This window comes from Porites lutea, chromosome 3, assembly GCF_958299795.1.
Source record: "Porites lutea chromosome 3, jaPorLute2.1, whole genome shotgun sequence".
Taxonomy (NCBI): domain Eukaryota; kingdom Metazoa; phylum Cnidaria; class Anthozoa; order Scleractinia; family Poritidae; genus Porites; species Porites lutea.
Genome location: NC_133203.1, coordinates 16,767,463 through 16,776,006, shown reverse-complemented (window position 1 = coordinate 16,776,006; position 8,544 = coordinate 16,767,463).

The window sequence follows — 8,544 nt, the reverse complement described above, 5'->3', positions numbered from 1 at the left end:
GCCTTCTATAGCATCTGCTGGGCTCATGATATTGCTGGTTCCCACTCTCCTACTAATCATACACTTCCTCAAAAGGTAGTGGAGTCCGCTAAGAGGAGGCTATTACACCTTACTTCCAAAAAGCTCCCCATTACACCGAAAATTTTACAAAAGTTTTTTCGGAGTCTCGATGGATCTTTGGTGGACATTAGATTCATCGCCATGGCGTTACTCGCCTTGGCGAGGTTCTTAAGATTTGACGAATTGGCTGATCTGATTCTTAAAGATTTAGCTCTGCATGACACTCATTTTGAACTTTTTTATTGAAAGCAGTAAAACTGATCAATATCGCGAGGGCACTATTGTCCCCATTGTCAAGTCTGGCACGGATCTTTGCCCCTGGAGTAAATTAGAGAAGTACTTATCATTAGCCAAACTCACTTTACCGACATCTTCCCAAGGTGGAGACGACTATTTGTTCGGGAATATTCAAACCAAGTCTGGTTCTCAGTCCATCCACTCAGGCTCCAAATTGTCTTGTACTAGATGTAGAGAAGTTTTATTGAAGAAGATTGCAGACGTAGGCATCTTAAGTCTTTCTCTTGGCACAGCTTCAGAAGTGGCGGTGCATCTGCCGCCGCTAATGGTGGTATCTCTGAAATATCGGTTGGTTTGTATTTAAAAAAAGCTTGCTGGTAGTAAGACTTTATATAAACCAACAACAGGGGTAACAACAGCGCACTGTAAAGTTTCTTTTGGCCTTTTGAGATCTTACGGGAAAGACCAATCTAGCAGCTAACTATATGAGAACATATTAATTTTTTTTATATTACGCTCCATCGCCACATAAGTTTCCCCAGCATGAGATATCTTTCAACATAAAACTGCCAGCATAATGCAGTTTTGAAAAGTGTGTGAAAGTTACAGTTTTGTGTATAAAAAATGTCTATTTGTTAAACAATATTGGTACCATAGATTACAGAGTATGATTTCTTCCTTTCTTTTATTTGCCATGGAAATTCAGGATTCAAGAGGTGGAAAGAAGCAGAATTCTCAAAACGCTTCAGAACATGACTACTTGGCAGGTTCGGAAAGTTACATCAAAGTGCAAGGGCCAAGAAAACTCGAATGCCCAGCAAACCTGCAAGTGCATACAATTCAATCGTACGTCGATTATACTTTACCACTAAATTAGATCTTCTCTAAGAAAGGTCTACGGAAGGCAAAGGCTCAGAGTCTTAAGCAGTGGATGACCACTAAATGAGATCTTCTCTAAGAAAGGTCTACAGAATGCAAAGGCTGTGATTCTTAAGCAGTTAGTACATGACAGGGAAATTGGCAAACACCTTAAAACAGTAAAGAGGTACTATTTCAAGCTTCCCCTCAGTACAAGACATGAAGCACATCCAGTTGGCGAGGCTGGAACTATAGGCCACTCTATACATCCAAAGATCACTAGCAAGATCCGTGAGTTGGTAGGTGAAAACATAACTAGTACAGATGTGGTTAGAAAATGTTTGGAGCAGTACGCACAGAAAGAAATGTTCGGAGGTAATGCAGCACAGCAGAAACCTATAAAGTCCAACCGCAGATACTACCCAAGCAGGCAGGATTTGCGAAGTCATGTTGCGAGAGCAATCAGTGCCAGCAAGTATTGTGGTGATGATCAAGAGTCGCTAAAGGGAAAGGTTGATCAGTGGTGTTGTGAGTCGCCGACATCTAAGTTCTACATAAGAACAAGAGATGACAACACCGATGGTAACGAAAGCAAGTTCATGTTCGTTCACCAAGAAGAATGGCAGCAGAGGCTTCTCCTTAGGTATGGAAGCGAACTTGTAATATATAGATTTAGCCAGGGCTAAAAGCGAAGCTCTGGTTAATAATACTTGTAAACAAAAAAAATTAAATCGTCTAATGCTAAACGGGGAGGCCAATGAAAATGGCATCAATAGATCTAATTAGCAAAAAAACAAATTACACGTGCAGCACACTTTTTTTTTCTAATTAGCAAAAAAACAAATTTGCACGTGCTGCATGCTTTTCGTCTTTCTTTGCCGTTGTTTTGCACAACTACAACGCTGTTTTGTAGGACTAAAACGTCAAACTTCCTAGTTGCACATTATTTTTATGGAGGAATTGCTTACCCAATATTTTGTCTCCTGTGTTCATGTTCGCTTTCATTTTTCACTGCCGCTCATTTTCACCTTGCTGGCCAATAGCATTTCTCATTGTCTCACAGCTGCTTTTAATTTTCATGTTTTTCTTTCTACAAAATTCTTCTCTTGTTTTCAGTCACTAGCTCTCGCTCAGTTTCTCTGTTATCCATGTGAGAGTAAACATCAAAAATAACGTCGAAAAAGACACGACTTTGTTGTTGTTTTTTCTTTCTAAAAGTCAAGGCGGCCATGCGATTTCTTTCCAAATGAAAACTGGTTACTATACCTGTTAATTGAATTATTTTACATTGGTATGTCTGTGGTGCGGACGGACGGTCGGGCAGGCGGGCGGTCGGTGTACGGTCACGCGATTACCAAATTTTCTCGGATGGGTAGTTTACCACATTTTTTTACCCATGGTGCTCCGCTGCGTGCTTTGCGCGTGAGAGCTCCGCTACTAAGGGACGCTACTTACAAAACCACAAAGTATGCAATTCCTCTCTTTTTCATATGTGTTAACACTTTTTTTTTTGTATCTTTTAATCCCTTTGCAATTTTATAGCTTTTTGTTTTTACAATATATATCTAGTTTTGAGGTCCTTTTTGAAAACCACATCTTTTATGAAAAAGTTTCGTCAATAAAGATGATTATTATTTAATGTTGGATACAAGGTGATGGCAGAATTTCTTTGCCAAAACAAAGACAAAGAATGTATCGCAGAGGCTCTAAGTACTATCAAGGGCTGGAATCCAACTTGGGATCCAAAGTATTTTATGGTAGATTATTCCATAGCCAAAATCAATGCAATCGAGGCTAGTTTCCGGAAGTTGCCATTTACATTTGTTTTCATAGAGAACAAGCGTGGCAAAGATGGGCCAAAGCTAGGAAAAAATGGCCTAACGTTGGGTGAACAGGCGATGTTTTTGGAATTCATGCAGCAAATCGCTCGCCCAAGAAATATCCAAAGTTACCAGAAGTCAGTGGAAAGCCTACGAAAGAGCACGTTGTACGCTGGCAACCCTCAAGTAGAAGATTACTGTGAAAAGGTGTGGCTGAGCTGCTCTAAGCGCTGGTGTCATGCCTTTTGCGTCCAACAAGCCGTAAACATCATGAACACAAACAAGGGAATCGAAGCACAAAACAAAGTCTTTAAATACAGCTAACTTTGGTCATCACTCGACAAATCAGTTTTTGGCATCGCAGTAATGATCGTGGAGTCGTTTGTGCCAGATTCATATCAGCACTACCTAGACACTAACCTTCAAGTTAGCAGCTCATACTGACAATACAACAGGAACTTACCCAACTACCTTCAAAATCGTCCGATACACTTTGTCAAGCATTGTCTTACGGCCAATTTTGTGGCCAGCGAGTTTAAAGAATGTGACGTAACATGCGTCAGTTTTGAAAAAGGAAAGTTCCTTGTTAGAAGCAGTTGCAACAGTAATTGGCTGTACGCTGTAAAGTTCTCGGAGCCACGTTGTCAATGTCAAAGCTGGCATAAAACACATTTCCCTTGTAAGCATTTCTCTGCGGTTTTTAAATTCTTCGAGGAGTGGGGCTTTAACAGAAACAGTGTATTCATAACTCTCGACTTCACCAATCTCAGCGACTCGAACCCTGTGCAAAAGCCACCCTTACAGCCATTCACGTCGGACGACAGCCGCAACGGTTGTGGTGGAGATGACTATGATCCTCTGGACAACACAGCCACACCTGATATCACTGAAGCAACAATTCCTTCTCAGGAAGATGGAGAAACAGATGGATCCAATTCATAATCTTCCAACCCGAACATGGGTTCCACTGAGCCACCTTTAAAAAGATCAAATGCCACAAAAACTAGAAGATGCTTTCAAGAAAGGATAGATGCCCTGAGATCAGCAACATTCATGGTGGATGATGCAAGTGTCCTTGAGAGCGTTGCGGTAGAAGTGGAATCTCTGTTGATGCAACTGAAGAAAAGTTCTCCCCAAGAAAATGGCCTTCCTCTGTGACAGAGTCCTGCGAAAAAGAAGTTAAAGGTTACTGAAGCAGACTACCACAAGGTGTTCCACAAGACGCTCCCGTACGTCGAAGACAAAGTAAGAAGAGAAAAGACAGAGGTGATGTGGGGAAACCTGATAGGCCCAAAAAAACCCTTGTCATATCGGAACTGGTAAGCTTGTTTTCTTTGTTGTCAAAAAGACTTGTGTAACTGCTTAACCTACATTCTCGCCACAGTTTTCTTCCCAGGTCGACTCAGTTGTAAATATGCCCCTGGATGATGACATGGACACGGAACCAGATGATGAAACTTCAACTGCAACACGCCAGGAAGGCGATGCTCACATCTCCACAAGGTAAAGTTTGGAAGTTATCCATAAGGTTGGGCTCAATTCTTTGAATAACTGTCACCATCACGATAACTAATTGGAGAGGGTATCTTTTAGTCTTTCCCAGGGAGAATCACAGCTACTGTCATGTGATGCCATTACACAGATCAAGACGTTGCAAAAGCACACACCTTTAGGGCAATGCATACTTCAACTTGGACCGTTCAGAATTACTGTGTCCGATCTGCTGACCACTCTCTCTCCTGGCACACTTACTGAAAAGGAAACAAAGAAAATTACAGCCTCGATCCACACTTTCACAGATGGATGACTTACTGATACAGTAAGCAGTTTTTCCATGTGATCTACTCTGGCCAAGAAATATGTATCGTTCATCTCAGTATAAGATATGCAACATGTTTCTCTTTTTTTTTTGTGGTCAGATCATTGACGCAACCCTATGGCAGCTAACTAGACATCAACAACTCTTTGCCGCAGACAACACTCTTTGCCCTGTGGTCCAACATGGGGCAAGTGCCTACATGATCTGAGTTGTTTCACTGAAGTTAAGATAAATAAGACTGAAGCTTACCTGTTGTGATAAAACTCAAGCTTACCCGTCGTGACATGACCTCAGTGCGAAGACTAGGTTATAGTACATTATGTGTTTTTGTCATACAAGCGTACTTGCTTGATTTGGGATGGATCGTCTTTACACGTGACATGATCTCAGCGCGTAGACTAGTTCCTAGTTTATTATGCGTTTTTTGTAATACAAGCGTACTTTAATATGAGATTGATATTTGTGCATTTGGGATGGATCGTCTTTACACGTCCACGCGCGGTTTGGTGCGTTCCGGTTTGCCGAAATTTCGTTTTATTTCCATCAACAACTTTAAGTTACATAAAAACAAATGTTCCAACGTGAGCAGGGTATGAACAGTTAGACAAAACAAAGTTTACCTCTCAGAAAACACGCGCGCGTGTTATTGTAATGTAAATAATTATCTTCAGTTATCACCTATTTAGTGAATGAAAGAAAATAACAAATCACGGTTAAGATGAATTTAATGTGATCCTAATGAATTAATCAAACAACTGCTCGTATGTATAAGTAAATGAAAGACTAATTCAATAGAATCATTCGATCATTGATCACCATACGAGAACCATCTCTTCATCTTCATCCGAAAACTCTCTTGCCGAAAATTAATTCAAGAATGGCCGACAACTGCATCCAGTGTCAACAACCCGTCACAGCAAAACAACAAGGAATTCAGTGCAACGGTTGCTTCAAATGGAATCACAGAACTTGTAATACTGGTAAGTGAAAACTTCCATACTGTACTTCATTTATTACAGCCGAGGATCCGAGCAGCCAATATTTGCTAGATGAAATCGTTGCGCAGCTTACATTTTTTTTTTCACAGGTATTTCTCAACAAGAATATCACGCTGCTGTGTGCGCAGGTGCCGAGATCGTCTGGTTCTGTCCACTTTGTCCCGTGGCTGAAAGCTCGAGAATCTCCATGACAGAGTCATCAGCAGCATTCTAGAGTCAGAAGAGTTCAACCCTCCTTTGAGAGATTCGTTCGCGGACCAATCGACGATTTACGGTCCCCAGGCACAGCCAGCAATTGAAGAGTCCAGTGAGGAAGCTATGGTAGGTCTTAAACTGTTTTAAGGACTAAGAATGAGGAGATCTTGAAACTATACAAAATTAGTGGTCTCCAAACATTACTTTAAGCTAAGGTTTAGTTTGGTGAAATGTATATTCTGGTAAAATCGATGTTACCAATTTCCCGTGAAAGTGACATTTTGCGCATTTAAGATTTTTGGTTTTGCGAAATTACTTCAAGGTAGTGTCAAAAAGTAGCTTGATATTATGTTTGCTGTACTGTATCGAAACACCTTAAAAGCCCTGTTGATGTATCGCACGCTTTAACATGAGAGGCGGTGAGAGGCGTAGGATCAAGGGATGCGTGTTCCATTGGACGCAGGCTCTATGGAGGAAGGTAGGTCCAAAATGTTGACTGCAAGAAATAAGAGCTCATAGAACCTATTCTAAATTTATATTATTCTCAGAAGAAAGTTGAACTGAACAAGAACACTATTCTGACTCACGTCCGATTACTGTTTTTAGCGAAGTTTAACATTCGCGGCGCATATAGCTTTAATTTTATTCACGAAATTCGAATGGAAAGGCTACAGCCTTATGGAAAGTGTTGCATGAGGCGAAAATAATTATAACTTTCCGTTCCGTTTTGTACAGATTCAAGAGTTGGGGCTCCAGCATCAATACAGCAACGACCAAGGCACCTACCTTTATCTCCGGAAATTCATGGCGCTACCATTCCTTCCAGAAGATCAAATCCCACCTATGTTTGAGCAGCTAAGTCTGAAAGCCACCACCGCCCCACTGAAACAGTTCGTAAACTACGTCGCCGAAACGTGGATCCGCAGCAGCATCTGGCCTCCATCAAGCTGGAGCGTCTTCATGATGGCCACCAGGAGCAACAATGACATCGAAGGCTGGCATAACGGCCTACACAGGCGTGCTTCAGGTAGATGGAATATGCCATTCTACCTCCTCATCGACCTTCTGCACCAAGAGGCCCGGCTGACAGCCCTGAGAATCCGTTTAGTCTCGGAAAAAAAACTGACCAGGATTCAGCACAAGAAATACAGGTCAGTTCAAGCCCAAGTATTTAATCTTTGGGATGATTACAGTAGCCAAAGAAAAAATGCGGAACAGCTTCTTCGTCAATGTGCCCATCTCAATGGACCTAAACGTTCTAGATAAGTAAATAATCATTGTAATGCTAGGTTAGGATAGAATTGGTATTTACGCGTTCACAGATTGTCCCGCATGTACTTAGTTTTTTAAAATTAATCGTGAATCAATAGGTTAAGTTACAATTTAGGTTAAGTTATAATTTGAATTTGTTGTTTATGGGGCGGGTGTCACTTGGACAACCCACACGTCCTCGCATGTACTTCGTTTTGATTGTAAGCAATAAATAAGTAAATAATCATTGTAATGCTAGGTTAGGTTAGAATTGGTATTTACGCGTTCACAGATTGTCCCGCATGTACTTAGTTTTTTAAAATTAACTGTGAATCAATAGGTTAAGTTAGGTTAAGTTACAATTTAGGTTAAGTTATAATTTGAATTTGTTGTTTATGGGGCGGGTGTCACTTGGACAACCCACACGTCCTCGCATGTACTTCGTTTAGTTGTAAGTAATAAATATGTTTGTATATAACATTGTCTGTTAATGCGTATTAATATAACGCGAATATATAGCGACTTCCCCGAATTTCCCGTCCTTTCATAGCGTAAGCGCTGCGCGTCTACGTCATAATTGTACTTAGCAACCAAATGAATTCTTGAGCACGTGCTACCAAGATGGCGGCGTTTTCAGATATTGCGGTGTTGTATTTGTTGTGGACCCCGTTCAAAGCAGAATACTTCAAAATATAAAACAAAAACTGTTGTTACATCAAAGGTACTTGAAATTCTGGAGTTTCATTTTAGGATTACAGACTATACATTTTGACTATAGTCATTTGTTAATACGAGAACGATGCGATATAGATCGCAACGATCGATCGATAGATCGTAAGATAAAGATGTTGGTCACAAGGTAAACTTACACTTGTATAAATGTGTAGGCGAAACAACTCGGATCATGTAGGCGAATCGACGTCAGTGTAGGCAAATCGACTTGTAGGCGAAACGACCGACATCCGTACCCAGCGATTATGGGTGGGACAGAAATTCAAGGGTATCGAGAAAATTCTCGTACCAATGAATATCTCAGGAATACACTGCACGTTGTTGGTAAGTTTAGGTCATCCCACTTGGTAAGGCTGCTAACACCTGGGGGGACTCCCATATGAAAGGGGCGGGGATGCTCGTCGGGAATTTTGAATTAAACCCTCAAAAACAAGAAAGTTACAGCCAGTGGTGTCTTAAAACAATTTAGATTTATAAAAGTACACCAGCGTGATGACACCTTTTGTCAAAGTACGGTCTTTAAGGCACTGTTACGTTTGTTAAATGAGACAGTACAGTTGCATTCAATTTGTAA